Source organism: Passer montanus, unplaced genomic scaffold, assembly GCF_014805655.1.
Source record: "Passer montanus isolate IOZ18808 unplaced genomic scaffold, ASM1480565v1 scaffold22, whole genome shotgun sequence".
NCBI lineage: Eukaryota > Metazoa > Chordata > Aves > Passeriformes > Passeridae > Passer > Passer montanus.
Genome location: NW_024366815.1, coordinates 8,011,454 through 8,034,093, shown reverse-complemented (window position 1 = coordinate 8,034,093; position 22,640 = coordinate 8,011,454). Strand labels below are relative to the sequence as shown.

The window sequence follows — 22,640 nt, the reverse complement described above, 5'->3', positions numbered from 1 at the left end:
ACAGGGGTTCCCCCTCTGCCACGGTATCTGACTGCCTTTAATCTATAAATTTACACACAGGTGATGCACACCACTTTATTTTGCTTTCATCTTTAAAGTATTTCTGTAATATTTCAATTCTCACAAGGTTCTGGATGTTCATATCCTCTTGGTGTGAAGAGATAAACTCCTTGTTAAAGTTAAAAGAGCTAAAATTCTTGCTCTGAAAGGCAGAGGGACATCTGAACCTGGGGCAGAACTTAAAAACTCCTAGCTTGTCACTTTGAATCTCAGAAAGCAGATATTGTTTTCAACAGTGCAAGGAATCATAATGCACTGCCCTGGGTTAACGTGTCCTTCCCCTAACAAACTTCACAGTGTAGACAATTCACTGCAAACAGAGATCTGATATCTAGCAGTGTGTGTTAAAAATTTTCCTCTCCCCCCAGGAGTCTGCTGGGTTTACTGGGTTGCTAAATGATACAGCGCTCTCCCTCTCATGCTCTAAGGCCTCCCCTTTTGTCATATATATGCACAAAATGCAATGGAGCAGCAGTAACCAAGCTTATTTCGGTTTCATTAGAAGTCAGATCCTGAGTCCTTCTGGTTTTGAGTTAAATCTGTTGCACCAGCTCAGCATGTGTTTCTGGTTGAACTTAAGGGCGAGGCACCTCCGCTCTCACTGAGAAGTGCATTTCTGCTGGAGGCTGGGAGTGCTGCCTAATTGCTCTGCAGAGGAGGCGTATCCAGTGTGCTCACAATAACCTGCTGCAGATTCCCCCAGAGCCTAACTACAGCCGTAGTGCAGTACTACCAACTTTTGCAGGCAAGCAGGAGAAACAGGAAACTCAGGAAATCACCAGAGAGACCCACCAAGATTTTAGAGGTTATTTACAACACCAGGTAGAAATTCAAAATGTGAAAGAACATGTTAGCACAGCTTGAGCCAGAAAGCCTCAGGTTGGCGCTTTTGTGTGACTGTCTGACATGACTTCATGTAAATCTCATGTATATACAGCAATGGTACAGTCCTATGAAAGCCTCAGTTCACCTTTCTAAACAGCCCAGCAGAACACAATGGAACCATTTTAATCTGCACTGAGATTAAATCTGAGCACTCTAAATCAGACTTTTCCTTTCATTGAATGTAAACAATCAAATCTCACTGTGAAGCCCTTTCCTGCTTTACTCAGCAACAGGCTCTTGCATTTCACCTCTCCTTTATTTAGTGAAAATGCTCTCATTTAAAAGATGCTTTAAATAAAAGTGTTTCATATTCAACGGGCAGTATGTGAAAATCTGTTTTATCCTGGCACTATAGAGCTGGTGGAAATCTGACCTGAGCAACACTCAGAAAACCTTTTTAAAGAACCACGGTCAGATTATCTCCCTCACTCCTGTCTGAATCCAGAATGTATCTACTGATTTCTAATGAGCTGGTCCAGAGTTATGTAAGATAAGGATTTAAATGGAGAATTTGTTTTTTCAAGACTCTGTCTTTGCAGGTCCCACCCTTGCAGTGCTCTGCTCCAAAAAACTTGCTCTACCTCCTTCTACCTCAAGTACTTTTCCTCAAATATCTTCTTGCCCGCTTGGAAATGAGGTACATGAAAGTGCAGAAAAGCCTTCTCATTGCCAGCTGGTCTCCCAGGCCTCCACCAGGCACTGCCTGGGAGAGCCTCCAGTCTGCTTCTCTGGGAAGAAGCCTGAGCTGAGGATGGGTTCTCCTGCCCTTCCAGGGACACTTGCCAGATGAGTCAAGCACACCCAGGCACCAAAAGGCAGCTTTAACCCTCTGAGGCCAAATCAGGAGGTCAGCAAGAGGCCACTTGTGACATGACATCCCATGTGCACTGCCTAGCCCTGTTCTTCGGCAAGCATCTTTCTCTCTTCAAGGAATGTTAGGTAGTGTCAGTCATCTAAAAAATGCAGTTCACTTTCTAATGAAATCACAGAGAGGGACGGGAGACCAAGAAAAAAAGGAGAAACTGGTGGGGAAGCCCATCATTCTGGTCTGTAATAATTAAATGGTGTTTGAATTTATACATTGACAAAGCGTCATTTGCCCTCCCCCTCCACAGAGACTAATTTAAAACATATCACCGTTTTTGCAAAGGCATTCCTAATACTATTGTGCTGCAAATCCTGTCTGATCCAACCCTCAAATATTTATGTAAACTGAAATATGTCTGGAAAGAAGTCAAAAAAAATCCCCCAAATATGCCACACAATCTCATTCCCACATATCCCTCCCTCCTCATTTATATTCATGTTAAACCCTTTCCAACTAGTTTCCAACTGGTAGGTGGTGGTTGATGAGTGATAATTGCAGAGCCCATTTCTTTGATTGCATTGATGGCCAAACCTCTTGCCAAACAATTTAGTCTGGAATTTTCAGTAGTTGCAAAAAATATTTTGCAGCAACCTTTTTTTTTTTCCATTGGCAAATAGGTACATGTAGTTTGGAACTTTTTATTATTTGTTATTATTGATATGGTTTGGAAAGAAGTAACTTTTAAAAAACATTTAAGTTGAAGTCTTTCTGCTGTAGGCTACAGAGTATGCTTACACACCATATCCTACTTAGCTGACAGATTCCAGTAAAAGCAGGATAGACGTGTAAAATGCAGGCACTTGTAAAACCTTTCTGTACTATTTGCAAATTGCATGTCTCTCTGTTTGCAGTGTTATGGTTGACAGATGCTGCCAATTCACTTCTCTGGATCAGCAGTGCTGAGCAGTGCAAGGGATGCGTGTGAAATGTGCCACATTGTCAGCTGACTCCTGTACCTGACAGTCCCCCCAGAGGTGATGAAAGCCTGCAATTTCATTGACTTCAGTGGTGGAGAATGCTGCCAGGGCTGGAGAGGCAGGGTGTGACAGGCAGCTCCCCACTGAGGGGGTATGACAAGCTGTGTCTGTAGTGTGCAATTTCAAGAAAGCTGGCCACCCCTGCTCATAAAGCACCAGAATTATTTGTGCCTGAGCACTCAGTGTCTCGAGGCATAGGTCCATCTTGGCAAGACGGTGTTACTCCCTTTATAAAACCAATCCAGCACTTCTGCCTTATATGGGGGCCTTTTGAAGTGTACTTTTTCCCCATATGCAGCTATTTCAAACCCTTAATTTTGAAAGAAGATTGCATCAGCCACTGCTGTGCAAGGTCTGGATGACCCTGCCACGCTGAGCAGCTCCAGGGCAGCCATAAATTGAAGAAGCACAAAATCCCAAAGCCACAGAGGTGGCCACATCCTCCTGCTCTGCAGTGGAAGAGGAAAATGCAGGGCAGAAAACAGAGCCACCTCCATGATGCCCTAATGATGATGGAGTACTAGTGGTAGCCTCAGAATCATGACGGGAAAATACCTTTCCAAGTGGATTCTTTTTAAGAGTCAGATGTGCTGATCTGCTGTTACAGGAATATTTGCAAGCAAGAATGATATTAACTAAATGTGGAATCTGTATGACTTTGGGACATATTTTGGAGAAGGAAACTAAGTATGTCACCAGCTGGTTGTGCAGCAGCAAGAAGAAAAGGTGGTGGCTTACCCTATTTTTGTTTTTATTTAAGGGTTTGAATGCACAACATGAAGTCTGGTAGGACTACAAGCTGGACATCTGACACAATGGCAAATGTCCTTTCTTTCTGTCTTCTGTCTCCTTTCTTTCTGTCTTCAAAAGCAAAGCTCTGAGTGCATTCAGTTGTTCTGCATTCTCCCCCCTGACAGTTTGTATCGGTCCCTCACCCAGCTCTCTGAGGATGGGACATCCATGTAGTCAGGATGACCATTTCAGTTCTAAGAGATTGCCCACACAAGCCTCTCCCCAGTCCTCTTCTGCTGCCTGGTGGCCTCAGGTGGATGAGCGGGAATCTCATGTGGGAGAGGATCCTGACTCCCCAAAAACAGGTCTCAGAGAAAGATGCTGTCTTCAAGTTGGTTCCATGATGGCAAGTCAGTCCTAACAAAGCAGAGCATGTCTGTATTTGGATTACATTTTTTTCTCTCCTGCAAATATCCTAGTGAGTGTGATCCACCTGATTTCTTCTCCCACTTTTAACACAATATTTTGCAAGCATTTTTCACCTTTGAAGCCTCTCATTCCATGTCCTGGTGAATTGTTAAATGGGAATTGTACAGATATTCTATTTTTTCCAAAGACTGCATTATGAGGGAACGCTTTTAATCTCTCATGAAAAAGAAGGGTGCTTTATGTAAGAAGGGTTTATGTTTGTGTTAATTATTACACCATCTTGAAGATATTCTCTGCAGAGATCTTTACCTCTAAAATGTCACTGCATGGAAGATGAACAGTATTGAAATTTAAATTCCTGTCTTTTCTGTCAGTAGTTATTTCAACTGGACCTATTCTGTTGTTTCTCTAAAATAATACAGCAGTATAAAACTGCAGCTGGCCTCAGGGGAAGCCAATCAACTCCAGCCTGGTGAAATATTGGAAATTTCTGCATTTATCAAGGGAAAAATTTTGCACTTTGAATACAGTTAGGTAGAGCTAGTCAGCAAAAAGGGTTAGAAAGACATTGCTACATTAAGTATGTGTTGATCGTATTTGTCAATGCAGTCCCTAAATGGGATTCTGAGTCTGGGTGAGGTTAAAGGAATACGTGTGTCCATTATTTCTTCCAAGTGGGATTGGTATATCATGTATTTTTTAGACAGATAACATTTTAATCCTTATCTTTTGGCAGTAGATCTACATTGCTGGATGGGAGTAGGCAGATTTAAAAATAACAGCTCCTAATTTTAACCATTTTTAATTTTACAAAATTTGGTTGCCAGGTGTGTCTTCTCAGTTTTTTAAAGTTTTGGAATTATTCTGATATTCATCAACTAACTTAATAGAAATCATCTACTAAAGACTAGGCAGCTGGGAAACTAGTTAATGAAATTAAAAATCCTCTATATTTTCTTGTATTGGTATTCATCAAGTATGACTTTGTTATGTGCAACAAGGTTTATTTTCCAAAAATGACTCTTAGAAACTATAAAGAGATCATAGGCAACACATCTAGACTTCATTCTACCTCTGCAATTGTAGTTTTTATAGTGTTCATAAGTTCTAACACTTCTAAAGCTGAAGCAGGTTCACACCTCTAAGCAAGGGGCTGTAGTGATAAGTCCTACCCATCTGCTTTGAAAGTGCTCCCCTGCTCCAAAACACCTAATTGACACTCCTTTTAAAACTTATTCTTATTTGTTCTCTTATTTGCAGCCACCTTGATAATAGAATCAAAGTACTTCCATTATGTATATTACCAGATTATAGGATCTGAAATATTTAAAATCCCTTTCTATTTTAGAAAAAAGAAGATCTGTTCTTTGAAAGGGTCAAGGCCACTGAATTTAAAGAAGACAGCAGAAAGGCTAAATGAACAAAATGGAAAATTCCTGATTCCTCCCTACACACCCCACCCGCCACTCCCCGCAGGAACAAGATCACTTGCATCTGGTTCAAGAAATACTATTTTCATCTCTTTCTTAAAACAGTGGAAGATGCAAAGGTGCTGCATAGTTTTAATGGGAAGAAGAATCAATCAAGGGTTATTTGTTCAGCTTTCAGCTCACTTTACGAAGTCATAGAATGGCTGAAAGTGCCTTTAGAGGTCATCTAGTGCAACCCTCCTGTTCAAAGCAGAGTGAATTCAGGACTGTGTCCAGTCAGGTTTTAACACCTTCAGGCATAAGGGCTCCACAATCTCTTTGGGTAAGCTCTTCCAATGCTTGATTAACCTTAGTTTTAAATAGTTTTTTCCTATATTCAATTGGAATGTCTTGTATTTCAGTTTGTGTCCATTGCCTCTAATCACTGGATACCAGCGATAAGAGCCTAGTTCTTTGCTTTTTACTACATTTTTTCAAGTATTTACACACCTTGATATATTTCCCTGAGGCTTTTCTTCCACCAGCTGACCAGTCCCTGCTCTCTCTGCCTCTTCTTCTGTATCAGGTGTTCCTACTAGAGTCATCTTCACAGCCTTCACTGGACTCGTTCCAGTACGTCCTCATCTCTCTTGCACTGAACTGGGCACAGTCCTCCAGGTGTGTCTCACCAGTGCCCAGTAGTGTTGACAAGGCTCTTTCTAATGCAGTCTAAAGTTGGCTGTCTTTGCCACAAGGGCTCATTGCTGGATCATATTCAGCTCCTTATTCACCAGGATACCCAGATCTTTCTCTGTCAGTTACTTTCCAGGTGGTTGTCCTCCAGTCTGTATTGGTGCACAGGGTTTTTCCTCACCAGGTGCAGGACATTGCATATCCCCATTTCATGAGGTTGTCCTCAGCTGATTTGTCCAGTCTGCTCCACTGAGATCCACTGAATGTCAGCACAACTATGTGGTGTGTATCAACCACTCCTCTCAGCTGTTCACCATGTGCCAGCTTGCACACTCCCCAGTCTCACCTGTGACTAATGAAACTGTTAACCAGCATTAGTCAAGTACTATCTGCTGAGGACACCCACTAATGACTGGCCCTTGGTTACATTTTGTATTGCTGAGGGCAACAATTTGAAGATAAAAATTCAGCCAACTTTCTGTCCATTTCATAGTAAACTTACTCAGCCTGTGCTTTCTCAGCTTCTCTATGAGGCTGTGACAGAAGAGGTGTCAAAAGCCGTACTAAAATCTAGTTAAACATCCATTGTTCTCCCTTCATACACCAAACTAGTCTCATTTTAGAAGGCTGTCAGGTTACTTAGAAAAGAGCTCCACCGTGTAAATCCGTGTTGACTACACACAATCACTTTTTTTGGTCTTTCATGCAACTGGAAATAGTTTCCAGGATTATCCGCTCTATCACTTTGATAGTGATTTAGGTGAGTCTAACTGTCCTGTATTTCCCCAGATTTTCTTTCCTGTCTTTCCCAAGATGTGATGTTTGCTTTCTCTCATGCCATCATCACGGCCTTTCCAAGATAAGCAAGAAAGTTATATCGCAGTTACATTGAGCTACCTCAGCAGTTTTGAGAACATCCCATGAGACTCTATGATTTGTGTACTTCCAGTGTCCATATGAGTTCCCTGACCTTCCAACAAGGGTACATCTTCCTTGCTCTGGGATCTCCCATTGTTTTCTCAAGTTCCTGAAGGCATTTTTTTCAACAAAGACTAAGTGGAAAAGACCATTAGCATCTCGGCTTCTTCTATGTTTATTCCCTCCAGGTTCCTTGCCAGGTTCAACAGTGGGCCTGTACTTTCTCTAGATATTTTACTGCTGAAATACCTGCAGAAAACTTTCATATTACCCCTCACCTCTTTCACTAAGTTCAAATCAACATATACTGCATCTTCCTAACCCCATTCTCTCATGCTCAGTGGCTCTATATATCTCCTGGGTCTGTTTACAGAATTTCTCCCAACTGCCCATTTCGCACAAAGGTCCTCAATGTGGCAGAGTCCTAGAAACACCAGGTTACCTTATCTGTTGTGCTTTTCACTATGGGATATATGTCTTCTGCTGAAGCCTTTCAAAAACCGCCTGTCTTGGCGAGCACCTCAAATACAGTAACATATCATCCAGACATCAAAGGCAAGAGGAGAGGAGCATGTGCAGGTGACTTTTCATCAAAACTCTCCCTTGTTTTACACTTGGCTCAGACAAGCTATTCATTAAGTTTTCCGGGCTGTCTGATCACCTAGACGCAATCTCTTGTATCATTCATAAGCATTTTGCCTGCTCCTGCCACAGGGATTAAGGGCAGCAAGGCTGGCTAGAAAATGACTCAATTTCATCAAAGATTTCAAAGTTTCTTTAGTTAATGTTTCGTTCTGCTTTGGGAGAAAGCCAAGGCCTCATGGATTAAAGGCTCAAATTGGCCTTCAGACAGCATATTCCATTCTAGGTGCAAAGTGATTATCTTAGCTAGCATGTGAATTGAAAATAGTAGAAACATGACACATGAGTGAGGTGACCAGTTTGCTCTGTCACTTAGCTTGTATTTCCTGTGTATTTTTACAGTACTCATTACTTGAAAGTTTTTTTTGTTCTTTCTGTTACTTCATTTCTTATCATCAGAAAGGTAATTTTTGTGGAATTTTCCTGAACTTTCCATAACTCTTTCCATGGTTCTACCTTCTGCAGTGAACATTCAGTAGGTGCTGCTGCCAATGTGTCTGTCCTCCTATAACTTTTGTTTTTCATATCCTATGGGAAATACTTCCTTAAAACTGCCTTACTTCTTAGGCAGGTGCTGCACAGTGATGTTGAGGTTTCACTGATCTGACCACACCAAGTAGTAAATCTTGTTCACATGAAAAGTTAGAGGAAAGAGCAGTGCAAATCCTAAGGTTTGTGTGCTGCATGAGCTCCCTCCACCTGTTTGAAGCGTGACAGTAGCATGCCTTTAGAAGCAGAATGTATAGCAGCTCAAATGCAATCCCCATGCTCTGCTGAAGACACCAGGGCTTGCTCCCCCCTCAAAGTCTCAACTAGTCCTGCAAATTTTACTCCTTTAAACAATAGGAAAGACACTGCATCCCCCTAAACCATTGCCTGCTCGAGGCCGCCTTGTGAAATGTCAGACACAGAAGAATGTGCACATATTTATGAAATCACTTCTCATATAAGTTTTAATCAAATTAGTAAATACCACTGACATTTAAATAATGATTGTTAGGACCTCATTTTAAACCTTTTGAGGTGAATAAAAGTGGTTAACTCCTCTCTACTCTGTTGTTTCTGGTTATCTGCAAGTTCATAAATAGAATTTTCTGTTATTTTAACCTTAGTGTTTGAAGACATTCTTTGAATTTGATTTATTAATGGTTATTTCTCTGCTCATCTCAAGTTCCGTTAGAAATAAGCACTTCAGTACCTCAAGTAGACCTCTCTACTGATCTTCAATTGTATTTGATTCCATGGCAAACTTCACCTGACAAGGTGTAAGCATGTAAAGTAAATCTGAAAATAAGATGATATTAAAAATGTCTTCTCATCTTGTAGCAGCAAAATAATTAGTCTCCATTAGTCATCACCTAATTACTCCCTATATTTCATGTTTCCACTTCTAATTTGGAAGTGTGTACAACAGTGAATGAATCATTAGGGATTCAGGCTTTGGTTTTTTAGATGCATAAAACCTAACCTTTCCATTATGGACTTAAGTTTTGTTGTAGAAACTGCATTTTACCATCCATATTAGAAAATCTTATAAAGTAAACACTGCACTTTAACAGGACTAATTGTACATGGAAACTAAAGCACATAGAAAGGACAAAGGAAAAGTCCTAAAACTGTGAATGAAGAGAAACACCAAGTTATCCTCTTGACTTCATAGAACAACAATCCATCTTTTCCTTTGGAGTGTAAACTGTTTCCCTGCCAGGAAAGGATACAACTACATCAGACTAGGATCAAATAAAGATGTCAAAGGCATTAGACATGGCATGTGTGTTCAAAATTCCAGATAATTATTCTCCCAGCATTTATGGTCTCTGTATTTCCAAAGAACCCACCTTCTCTGGTGCTTGCTGGGATATTATGGTCTCAGCCATAACAGGTGAAGTCCTCCTGGTAGAGGACTCGTGGCAGTCTGGTCTATGGGCTTGAACCTTTGCAGAATCCCACCAGTGCTTTATTCTTTCTCTTGGAATTGTCCTTATCTGACATGAAAGTTTAGCCAGCAGAGGCAGCTGCTCCTTCTGTCTCCATCTCCATTTCTCTTTGTTTCAGAACTCCCAGGAGGACTCAGCCATAATGCAAACAGCCAAGTGAGAAGCATGAAACAGTCCAAGACTCACAATCTAAGGCCACAGAAAGATGTTAGGTGAGCAAAGACCTTGATAAGTAAATTCAGAAAAATTGTATTTGTTGGTTTCAGGTATTACCTCCTTATCTCACATGTTGATATCAGAATGCACCAGAGCACACAAGAACTTCTGCTTGTTAAGATCATCATTTAGAAGGAAATTTAGAAGGGCAAGATGGTCCATCCCGAATGTATGGAAGGTTGATAGTCATAACTAGGTAGAAATGTTATGCATGAAACATGTTATAGGAAACATTAAATATGTTACAGGAAAAGTGACAATTTTTTTCAAAGAAGTAGGAAGAAGAAGGTAATTTAATTTTCTGGTATTACTTTTACCAAGGAAAGGAACTATTCTGCATTTGTTGATAGGTCACAGTCTCCAGAATTATAGTAAAATATGGATTGGAATACAAATAAGGCCATCTCCTTGAGCACTTTGATTGTGTGTGTTTGGGGGTTTCTTTCTGATTTAGCCAACCTTTCCCTAGCGATGGATCAATCATTTCTGCATCTTGTCTGCAATCACACAGAAGCATTTTAGAGCAGAGAAGATGTGATGAGCACTTTACACACATACTAGGGCAGGTCCCTTAATACAAACATACAATACTCACAATAATTTTTGTGGTCACAGAAAAAGTTGTTGGATAAGAGATTTCCTAAGAAAAAAATACCATTCAGACAGAGACAAAGTAAAGAGCCTCCTCTGCTCCCCTCTCTTGACCTTGTGGAGGTCTGTGTGTGGTACATCTGTAAAAAATTATTCATAGAGTTCACAGACCTTTTTCATATCAATGGGTTTGGTTTTGGCATAACATGAAATGATAGGCAGTATTGCCCTGTTCTGGCATCCTTCAGCTAGTACTGTAAAACACGAGTCCAGAACTGACCATAAGCAATGATACGGTCTTGCTAGTAGAACAATACTCCTCTCAAAATCTATTGCCTGCTGTGCACCCCTGCTTTTGTATCAGAGAATTTACAGATCCTAGAAAGGGGCTACACCAGCACATTAAGTAGATTCCTGTAAGAGAGTTCCAGTGAGGGCTGGGGCTCTGCAATTCTTTCATAGCTGAGAGGGCAGCATTACTGGAAACATCTTCAGTATATGCCCTTGTAAATAGCTTTTCATGCTCAGCATAAAACAACCAGGAGCCACACTTTCCCCCCGGCTCTTTGGCCAATAAGAGTGCATTTCATTTTCTGTGGGACATTTGTGAAACAGGAACCAGAGAAGCATTTCTAAGGAAGTCAGTAATTGCCTAATCTCCTGCAAGTGTACTGTTCAGAATTTACAGTAATATCAGCTTTTCTTTTGTTTGTGAACGTTGCAGCAAATCTTGCTTTTTGTGTTTGTTCTCCAGGCCACGCTAGCTCCAGCAACTCAGAGAGTGGGGAAAATAGTTATGGGACAGACAAAACATCAGTCTTACCAATTCAAAGATAAAAGTAGACCTGAGTCTGGTGCATGTATACACCTTGGATCCAAACTACTTAGGCACCTATTTCTTGAGTGCTGAATGAATACAACCACAACATGAGTAGGCTGGCATGGGAGCAGAGAGGATGCACTTTTATGCTGACTTACATGACTAGGAAGGAGCACAAAAATGGGCTAAAAAGAAAAAGCAAACAAGGATGAGATATCTTTTATTTTCTTTATTTCCCATTTTCCATTGAATCTACATACATTTGGAAATTATTTAGAGACTGTGCATTTGCTATATGACAATTCAGGGCACTAACCATTTGATTCTGTAAGAGTTATTATTGGGACATCTGTGAAATATGCCTTTTTCTCACTTGTGGAGGTGAAGCTATGACACATAAAGTTTGGCAAATTGCTGTTCAAGAAACACTACAGTGTGCTTTGAGACACGTACAGCTACAGTATGAGGAGTCTCAAGAAAATTATATTCCATTGCATCCCTGAGAACAACAGGAACAGACTCCAGCAGAGCAATTAGTTCAGTGGAGAAGTGAGGTCAAGAGAATCTGCTGAGGCATTTTGGCATAGGCACACTGAGTATTGAAAAATCCTTCTGCAAAGGACTGTTTTTCTGGCTCTGCAAGCAAATCTGTAGGGAGCAATTTTCTCTTCAGATGTGTGGCTTGTCCTCACATGGAGAAGTGCAAGTTGCATCAGTCTTGTTAAAACAAATGCAAGACAGAGGAGAAGGGGAAGTCAAGGAGAGTGTTAGCAAAGCAGGGGAAGCACAGTCTGAAAAGACAGCCTGGCAGCAGGCACTGTGACCCAGCATCTTGGACACCAAAAGGGCATGTCAGGGAAATGGTTTTTATGTCAGACTGATGTCAGAGCCCCACCACTTTGACCCCATTTGCAATTTCCTGATCAGCTGCATGATGGGACAAGGGAGATTTCAGATTTCCTGTCTTGTGGTACATATTACCTAAGTTGACCTGATGTGGTGAGGACCTGGGAGCCTAACTGACCCCTCAAAGTGAGAACTGTGGCACAGGTTGCTTTAGGCACATTGCAACCTCAACCTCAAGATGCACCTAGACTGAAGTGGAAGGAAGTATCTATAAAAGGTTGCTGCAGACATAATTCCATTAAATCAATGAAGGTAGAGGTCTATAAAGTGGGGATAAGAAGTTGTTAAGACTGAAAAACACCTTGGAAATGCTGACATCTGACCCATATCAGGCACATTTTAGAAGTTTGAATGAGATGTGAAGGATGTAGATGATAACTGTAAGCACATAGAGAAGCTCTTCAGATTTCTGCCACCAACAGCTAACTCCCAAGTGAGGGAAGTGGTGTGGTTGACTGGCTGGCATGAAAACAAGGCTTATGAGAAACATGGACTCTCCAGTCTGTTTCTGGCTCTGCCAATTCTGCTGTCATCTCTTTATATACAATTGCATCTATTATAAAGTGTAATGATGCAATAATGTTTGTGTATGGACAATGACATGCTCTCATGGCATCTGTGACCCTTGCCACTTGTCACAGCAGGATACATGTATCTCCCCTCTCCCTCTGCCCCAAAGTATACGTTGCTTCACTGAACTTATATTTCCAGAGTGACCTTCAACACAAGATGCAGATGTCACCCACTTTTGCCCAACTTTCATCTCACTAGTGGTGCCTGCAGACCCCACACCTGCAGGGGGAAGAGTGTACCAAGCCACATGCTTCCAGGGAAGATATGCTTATAAGACTAGCTAGTGAAATCACCCAAGACAAGCAGCTAGGGTCAGATGCTTCTGCATGATTTATGTTAGCCACAGAACAATGTTTCTTATTCCACGGACAATGTTTTTTGAAATGTATTTCTCTTTTGTTCAGCAAAGGACAGCAGGGCTTAAATAATGCAATGCCAAGAAACTTAGTATCCCTTTGGTTCAGTATTCTCTGCTCTCTGGAGAGGCTCCCAGAGTCAGGATGCTTGTATTTACCTTCATAACAAATAGCAGTGATTCAATTTACATTAGTTCAAAGGTTTCTGTGACATGGTTCTGTTAATTTGCCCTGTGCACAGAAGCCAGCCGAGTCAGTTTTCATCACTTCCAAACCATACCAAGGGAAGAATGGGAGTGCTTGTTTTGGGCATTTCCCAAAATGCAAAACCAGTAGTAATAAAAATATAGAAGGCATATGGTGTGCTTATGTCTAGGGATGCAGCTGAGTGTAAGCAATGTGTACATATTTAACTTTTCTCCCAGAGTGAAATATATTTATTTTTTGAGGCTGTAAGAAAACTAGTGATTTCTTTTTCCAAGCAAGACTTCACCCAGTTGTGTTGTAATGTAATATGCATTATCCAGGATCTGATAAAAGTAATAACCTAGGCATCATAAGGTTCAGAAGGTAGTTAAATATTAATTCTTCATGCATTTGAAATTATCATGAAGGCAGAAAAGGGAACACCAATTATGCTATGGCACTAAAATTATAAAGTTAATTGCTTTTCTCATCCCCCACCTGGAGTGTTAACACAAGATGTTGTTCAGATGTAGTGGAAAAGGGAGGCAGTGGAATTAGAACAAGAGCAGCATGGCATTTCTTTGCAATAGATTCCTGTTTATATGTTGCACTTATGTAAGATCATGAAAGACAGCAGAGATAGTGTGAGCCAAGAGTTTGTTTTGCCTGACACACTGGAAAAGTTGTTCAGTACTGGTTCATCTCAGCAAAGCTATTATTATTTGAATGCTAGAAAGGTCAGCTGGGGTTATCTGCAGCATAAATACTGGCTGTGCAAATTCATGGGAGGGAGCCTAGTTCTTGCACTGTTCCTTCTGAAACAATGATATTTGGGTCATTGTTTATGAATCTGGCTGCCATGAGTCAATCCTCTTCTCTGTCCCCCTTTTACATGGCCTGTAAACAACTTTCCAGATGGGCTGACATCTCACTGTTGATGGAGCTCTCTGCATGAATTCCTTTTGTGTTACCCCTGTGGAAGAGGTGTGTGGTGCAGATACTCTGCTTGCTGGTGTATGGAAACCTAAAGATGGACCTAGCTGGTCATACTGGCTGGAATCCAGATGGAAGTGAGCATACCTTACTTTGCTCTCTCTGATGCTGTAATTGAATATTTCTGGAAGACTCCAGGTGAGAAAGATATATAAAGAATAATAAGTAGTGTTTGCAAGAAATTTAAATCCACTTATCTATCACAAGAAACTATTTCTGGATGTGATTCTGCTGTGAATTAACACAGTAATTTCAATTTTAAAAGCTTGATTTTCTTCACTAATAACACGTTTGTAAAATACTAAACTTTATTTTTTTGGTATTTTGTGTTGTGGAGGCTACATTTTTAATCCTAATTGTACCCTCTTATGACATTGTTAGGGAAAATGGTGTTATGTGTGAGGTATGTAGTGAGATATTACATCTGGCATCCTGCTAATGGCTTTAAAATCAGATTATGTCTCTGATATCTGAACTTTTCAAAAGATTAGTCAAGTTTCAGGAGTAAATAAATCTTAAATTACTGTAGTTGACATGGGTAATATCATCAGGATTTAATCTTCATTGATCTTAACTGCACACTGCAACAGAGATTAATAACGTGGATTGGTCCTTAATGCAAATAATTCACTCAGTTTGCCCTATTGTAAGAGTGGCTTTGGCATTTGAGTTTTAGATGTGTAAGAAGCCAGAGGCAGACAGCACTGACCATTAGAAACATTGTGTTATTGACTGATGCAGACTAAACAAAAATGCCATTTAATTACTAGAAAATTAAGTTTTGGCTGGTTTGTTCAGATCCTCAAGGATCATCAAAGGACATAGTTGAAATCTGAGCTTTTCTGCAGGCTGACTAACATATATACCAGTACAGCCTATTATTCCCATTCTCAAGTGACAACCAAGTAATATTGAGGAAGATGTTCAGTGGAATGCCAACATAAATGTTATAAATAGAATTCTGATTTTGTGGCAGATTTCCCCCCCGCCAAGTAAATGCTCCTCAATGACCTTAGATTACTCTTAAAACAAAAACAAAAAACCCCCCCACACACAAACAAACAAAAAACCCCCCACACAAACAAACAAAAAACAACAACTAAAACAAAACAAAACAACAAAAAAACCCTAACAAAAATCAACATTACTGTGATAAAATTAAGTCTTTGCTTGTCAGGTCAAATATGTGTTTTCTGGTAGATAAGAATCTATCTCCTGAACTCATGGTGCCAAGTGACATCCCTGTTGACAGAAACAGGAGACTTCTTCAGATAAAGATGGATCCTAAAGTGTCAGAATTTACCTACTTGAAGTTGTTTTGCAACAAGTAAAAACATGATGAATTTTCCTCTTCAGGCATTTCTATTTCTGCATGATGTCTTCCAGTGCCCAGTGCTGATATTCCAGTTTTTCACTTCAAGGGCTGAAGGGATGAAAGTAAATAAAATAGAAATGTCCAGAAATATTTATTACAGTTTATCTATATTTATTTATTCATTTTATATTTGGAATGAATTCACACAATGTGTTTTTTCTCATTTGAAACTGTAGGCTTTTTGATAGGGAATAAACATATTCTAAAATATGTTCATCAATTAAGCTTCTATTCAATGAAAAAATTATTTTGGAAAAACATTTTGATTTTTTGGTGAACACTTCTTAATCAATACTGAGATACAAAGAGACAGTCTTGAAATGTGTGAGCTTGTAATGAATTATTATCAGTTCAGCATGCAGAAAATGTCCATGCTATCAATAATGCCAGTGTGTGAGAGAATTCCCTCTACTTCATTACTTGTGATCTCTACTACAGCATCTGAGCAGTCATCCTTTAACTGCTTGGAAGTGTTTTAAATTTCAGTAAGTGTTTCTAATTAAGCATCTCCTGATCTTTGAATTGGCATTCTTCAGTGCTGCATCACTGAAGTAACAAGAGTGAACAGCAATCTGTTAAATTATGCTTTAAACAGAGGTAAATTTAGCTTAAACCAATACTACTTGTCAGTTGAAATCAAATCCATGCTTCTTACCAGATTTTAGTGCCATTGCAATATTGTTGGATCTCCAAATATAAAAGCAAGGGGAGCCTGTGAGAAACTTCCTTAACTGTGTTTCACAGCATGCAGAACCTTTAATACACTGACATATACACAGCTCTTACTTCATTGCACAGGGAACTCAGAATAGACCTTCTGGGAGAGCCTGGGCTGATGCCAGAAATTCAGATGTGTCCAACTCCCCTCATACTGCAAGTAGGATCACATTTTTTCACAGCATGGGGATTCACCTCCAAAATGCCACCATCTCCTAAAATAAGCTAGATGCAGAAAAAACCAAATTTATGCTCTTGCCAGGATTGCTGTCAACAACCTCTTCTGACTGCAAGAGGTATCACTTCCTCTTGGAGCAGCCACTTTCCTCCATGTCAGCAGAATAGCGACAGATCTTGGGTTGAAATTATTGCAAATCTGGTATTCACTTTTCCCACTTTTTAGCCTAAATGGTTTCAACACTTTTGACTGGGTTTCCAGGGCTTTGTGTCAAACAATAAGGTGTGATAAGATTCTCAGGATAAAGTACCTGCAGCACTTTCTTTTAATTAAAAATTTCAAATTTGCATCAGGTGTCAGTTTAAATAAACAGTGTAATTGTCTTCTTTTTACCCCCTTCAGTTATTTCTGCATAGCTCAAATAATTTCTGTGGATTTGCTTTGGATTTGCAAGAGATTAGTGATCATCCAATACTGAAAAAGCTGAATTCTGTATAATTCCTTTTTTTTTGTGGACTCAGAGTAACCACCTTGTATGTCCTGAAGTACAGAACATGCACTGAAAGTTCTGTCATTTTGAAGTATCTGTCATGAAGTTCAGTTAAAATAACTTTTAGCTTTTCCTGAAAGCCTTGGCTTATATCAGAAGCATCCTACCTCCAACCTGCTCTGAGACTCAAAAGAGAAAAAAGAGAAAAAAAAAGAGAGTTCAAAAGAGAAAAAAATTATAGTCTTGCAAGAGAAAAGTCATGGGATGGCTTGCTGGCATGAAATGCTTCTAAGCAACAAATCATGGGCTTGAGGTCTTTTGTGTATGTTTCTGAAACTGTATTAAACCCAAAAAAAGCCTTGAAGCCAAGTAGTCCTTAATCAACAGGAGATATGTATGATTAGCCATGGCAGAAGATTTTCTGAGAATGTTATTTTATCTGTGAATGCTATTGAAGCATCACTTAACTAGATATTCCACAAGAATGTGTGATTACTCAGAGTCTCAGGGGACTACAGACATGCTTCAGTTTGAAGAAGGCAGAAAATTTTATGCAAATGCCAGCATAACAGCTTCCATTTTTCCACAATATATTGTGTAATAGATGCAAATAGTAAAGTCAAAGACAGTCATTTCAATACTATTTTACAAATAAATATTTTGTTTTGTGAGCAGAGAACTTTTTGTCCCAGTTTGGGGACATAACAAGGCATCTGAACCTCAGCACCTCTCACTTGACATCTTTTTGCCCACCAGACGCCATGCTGGAGTTGCTACTAATTACAATTAAGCTAAAATTTACACTACATATACTACAGATTAAGTGCCAGAAGCAAAGAGACACACTCTCTGTGTCTGACATACAGCAACAGGGCTAGGGTAGATAGTGCACTTTCACGTTTCAAAGTGTGCTCAAAGTGGGATGCTGCTGCTGGCTGGGGTCCCGGTGCAGATCCAGACATGCCTGCATGGAGCCTAGAGCAGATCCTCTGCATGTGACATGCAGAGATGTCCTGAAGGGCAGGGACAGCACTGGGCCACTGTTGAGCCCTGAGCCAGGAGGATGACCACCCTCCTTCAGAGCTAGTCTGGGCATCTCTGCAGAAGTGGATGTTAGTCACAGCAAGATTAATGTGTCCATTTGCAGGTTCTTTGCTATTAGTAATAAATACCAGGGCATCTTCATTACCACATATTGCCTAGGGTGGGAAACAAAAAAAGTATGTGTTTGACATGCAGGCATACGAGTGCTGGAGACTAAGCTTCTTTGGTCTTTTGTGAAAACTAAGCACTCTCCAGTTTCCCCCCAGGCACCTTCAAATTGGCAGCTTCTGGACACATCTTTGTGTGAGCTTTTAGCACAGTAACACATGTACACTAAAAAGGCAACTAGAATCATTACCCATAAAGACAATATTTCTTCTTCCCTTCCTTTTAAAAAGCCCTAGACACAGGGGAAACCTGATTTCTTGCACAAATACAGCTGATAAATCATCCTTATTTTTATTGGAAGTAAGGGCAGTTTTTCTCCTAAGGAAGTCATATCTTTACACAACACCTCACAGATATTTTACCATAGTTTCTGCATACCTGAAATTGGATAATGTCACTTTCTATAAAACTACAAGATATATCTTTAAATAGACTATCTTCAACCAAACCAATAAGCACAAATTCCTGTTTCTGACCCTCTAGACATTTTCTTCTGGTCTCTCTTCCTTTGATTAGTGAGGTTCTGCTCCAGTTTGGTCTAGGACTGCTTGCTTGTATAGTAGTATCTGACAGGGACTCTCTTACATCACAGCACTCATAAGAATAAGAAAGAGGAGCTTCACTTATTGCATGGCTGTTGTGTGGCTCAGTGCCATGCTTATCTTCTCCTACAGGTCATGTCCAGATGGAATATCTTTTGCTTTTTCCCTGGATAAACTGTATGTACAGAATAGGGGCAGCTCCTGTCACAACCAAACCACTTAGCTACAGTGAAAAATCACATCTGAAAAAACTAAGTTTTTTGATGAAAATAAATTGCTTACATTGAATCAGAGTTGTTATGCATGACTAGTGATTCTCTTCCATGATTAAAATTACTCCACCTACAAGCACCCTTCTTCCAAACACTACTGTGATGAAACAAAGACATTCATCTCTCCTCACAAGTAAGTGAAAATGTCAGCGGAATAACAAATATACAAGAAATTTCCTCCAAGGGAATGAGAATGGTGAGAAGGACAGACCTTTTTACTTTAAAATACGTAGTGCTAGTGCATTTGGAGTTATGTTTAGATTGATTTTTGCCTGGGTAGTTTTGGGATCTGGTTAAATTTCTGACAGACTAAAACACTATTCAGTGTCAAGACTGTGCATATTTAATTTTCTTGTATTTTTGTTTTCGTTGTTGTTATTGTTGTTTATTTTACCAAACATTAAATACAAACATTCCCAAGTCTGTCTCTTTTCTTTCCTTCATCTTTTTCCTTCCTCACTTTCCTGTAGAAATTCAAGGTAGCATTTAACTGCACTGTTACAGGAAGTAAGTGTCTACCTTCTTCCAGAAGATCTTGAATTCTTTTATATTTGCTAAACAGCATTGTGAATATTTGAACAGAGCAGCTAACACCCAACACATTAATATCAACCTAAGCAATCACCACTAAAATTACTCCTGAGGCAAAGGAATGTGGTATTTTTTTATTGTAACTCCACCAAAAACCTAGTAATATGATTGAGAAATCAAAATAGAACTAAAATTTTACATCATTGGGAAAACATTTATCTCTTACAGTTGCAACACGTGTAGCCTGGAAGAATGACAATAAAGTACAATGAATGTTTGAGAGACATCTTAGTGGAAGTTTTCTCAGGTGAGGCCATACAGGTCTTTACCTTTTTAAAGACTTCACTCTGAGTGAGACTCAGTTCACTGCTGAAAACCAAACTGCAAGTTCAATAGCTAGATAACTTAAGCTATAGGAAAGAAAATAAAATCTTAATACAGGAATAAAATTCCTTTCGGACAAAAAAGAGATTAATAGTTCAATAAATCCTTTGTATTTAAGCCAATTAAAGGTACAAGAACTATTTATCTTTTTTAGGAGGTGATTATATCTTTTCAAAGTTTAGACAGTAGAAAATCCCTCCTTGCCTACTGCCACAAAAAGTGTTACAGTGCTTGTCCCTTTACATATTATACAAATCTCATTCATCAAGGCACTTTCCCAGACTTTTCCAAAATTGCTTCTCATACAGTGTTTGTAAGTTACTTTTGAGATTATTCCTGGGATGAAGCCATATGGAGCAGAATTAATTGTTACCTCTCCAAATTACCAGGGGCATTTGGGACTTTGTGTCAAAACAGTGGAAAATGAAGCCATTGCAGGTGTCCATGTAAACATCCCTACACCTTGTTCTGCTACACACTCCCAGGGAAGGATAAACACACATCTGGGTACAATTGCTGATGCCAGGGCTCACACAGATCACACTTGAATATTCATGTTTCTGAAAGCATGTAAAAATTTCTGTATTGTTGCCAGCTTTGCTATTCTCTCATAAATAAATAAAGCTTTTAGAAAAGAAGATAGCTGGAAATGGGCCAATTACAATTGCAGAGTTAAACATGTATTAGCATTAATCCCTTACTAACTGTTCAAAGGCAAAAGGAAGCATGTATCTGTATCATCCTAAATATGATCAGTATTATAACAGTTTTAATACAAACAACCTGAAACATTTCTTTTTTAATTTCTAGATACGTGTCCAACAAATCTATCTTGACTCACCACTGCTTGGATGTTCTCCCTCGAAATAAGAGTCTTGTCCTAGCAGCTGCTTAAAAGTGATAGAGGGGATACCATATCTAATGGTGAATCTCAAAGCTTGTTTTGGCCTCCTCAGTTGTTTGAAAAACAAAATTGCAATTTGGAAACCAGTTTGAATCTCTGAAATATAAATAATTGAGGTCTGTGAGGAAAGCAGCAAATAGTATACACACTGAGATTACTCTGGCTTCAGTGCTGTAAATGATGCTACAGTGACATCAGAAATACACATGCTTGGCTTATGATGCTCAATGCCATATATCTAAAAAGAGCAAGGAAGAACAAGAATGTAAATTCATCCTGTCTGTAGACATAAGCATTTTTTTTCTTAGGCATGCAAATCGTCAAGACCACCCAGGCACTTAGGAAGTCAGATTAAAAGTCAATTTGTGACTGAAAAATGAAGGCTCTGCAGCTTCATTCATCTCAGCATTTCTTCATAATGGACCCATTTTAACATTCATCCATGAAACAGAAAGAATTAATTCTGCAGAAGAAGGTGAGGTACAGCAACACACTGTAAAAGGGATGGTGCCCTACACTGGAATAATTACAGCACATCCCCAAAGTAACACCTTAATCACTTCTGGATCAAGTCTCTCGATAGCTTGGAAAATTATCTTGTGATAGCTCTGAAAATTCTCAGCATGTTCTTCCAGTCAAGAAGGTGACAGGCGTTTAACATTCTGCGTTACAGAGTGAAACCATTTCACACATTTGCAATATTATTATATTATAATAATTCATGTTAACTGTTCAGATAGAAACAAATACACATATGATGCACAGACAGCTCCAAAAAGTAGCTTTTAGCAAATACCAAGTGTTGGTCTGTACGCATCGCTAAGGATTTGATCAACCACCCACTTTGGCAGGGCACTCACCAGGTACCATCTTTACTACAAAGAGCCAGTATTTAGAAATACAGAATGGTTTGTGTTAGAAGGGATTGCCAGGGTGTAGAGGGGGTGGACACCCCTCACTTGAGCATAAAAACTGAGTGTTGAACAAGATAAGGGAAGAGGCAGGTAAGAGGCAAATCCTTTGAGGTGGGACGGTGCTCTTTATCATTACAATGTCCTTGCATAAGAGGCTCAGGTGTGAGAACTCCCCTCTGGAAAAGTGAAGCACTTACCTGAGAATGGGACATTCTCAGGTAAGCAGGCAGACATTCATCCCTTCTGATGGGCCATAATTGATTCAACCATGCAGACGTAAGAGGCAGCTATAACATCTTAGAAGCTATCAAAGTTTCCCAAAATGTCCCATGATTACCTTATCCAGCATAAAACTCTCTTGCATTGCCACCTAGCCTGAGTGTATATTAACCTAATGGACTTCATGTTTCCTCCACCCTCAGCAGGTGAAGACTGCACCCATCACTCCGCCCAATGAACATCGAAATTGCAACAATCAGGTCTCATGGCTGGATCCAAGGATGGTGACTATATCCCTTTCTTCTATTCTTTGTTTCTTTTACCTTACACCTTTTCTTAAGTGTTATTTTTATGCTTTCATATTGTTACATTTCTAGCAAAACCAGCTACATTTTAAAATTTGCCAAGAACCTTAACATTCTAAAGTTTGCAAGTAAATGTTTGTTATTGAACCTCCTGAGATTTGTTGTTTCTCCTGCACACCACTCAGAGTTAATAAAACTACCAAAACCTGTCCAATGGATCAGAGCATAATAAGCTGGCAGCAATTTGCTGTCTCTTTCTGAAGAGGTGTAGCGAGAGAGGTTGCCAATGAAAACTGTAAACTTGCGGAGTGCCTCAGCATTTTCCTTGTCTGCTGTTACCAGTTTGCCAGCATGGTTCATTGGATTAGGTACACTTTCTTTATTTGTCTTTTCTATGTGTGACATA

General features: G+C 39.6%; 1 long non-coding RNA gene across 1 annotated transcript; it reads left to right on the top strand.

Moving 5' to 3' along the window:
* The first annotated feature begins 13,854 nt into the window (after positions 1–13,854).
* On the top strand, positions 13,855–22,197 carry LOC120502388. Its single transcript, XR_005627519.1, has 4 exons — positions 13,855–14,329; positions 19,737–19,815; positions 21,105–21,271; positions 22,133–22,197. It is a non-coding gene; the product is annotated as an uncharacterized LOC120502388 (long non-coding RNA).
* Positions 22,198–22,640: the final 443 nt, after the last annotated feature.